Here is a 265-nt window from a genome sequence, read left to right on the forward strand (position 1 = left end):
AATGATGACGCTGGCTCAGAGCCAGGTGTGGAGCCATGGCCTGGTTGCTGCCTTGGTTTCCCTGTGGAAGTTTCCCGGGGAGACACCACTGACCCCGCCCCCATGGGCATCACATGGCTTTGCCAATTCCTTCACAGGCCCCTAATCTGGCAGTACTCGCTCGGGCCAACCCCCCAGCCCAGTACCCACTGCCTGGGGATTGTCCTCAGAGCTGACGGGTCACGTGCCATGGGACCGTATCTGCTGCCTCAGTTGTCTACGTGGG

The sequence above is a fragment of the Alligator sinensis genome, unplaced genomic scaffold, assembly GCF_000455745.1.
Source record: "Alligator sinensis unplaced genomic scaffold, ASM45574v1 scaffold453_1, whole genome shotgun sequence".
In the NCBI taxonomy this organism is placed as follows: domain Eukaryota; kingdom Metazoa; phylum Chordata; order Crocodylia; family Alligatoridae; genus Alligator; species Alligator sinensis.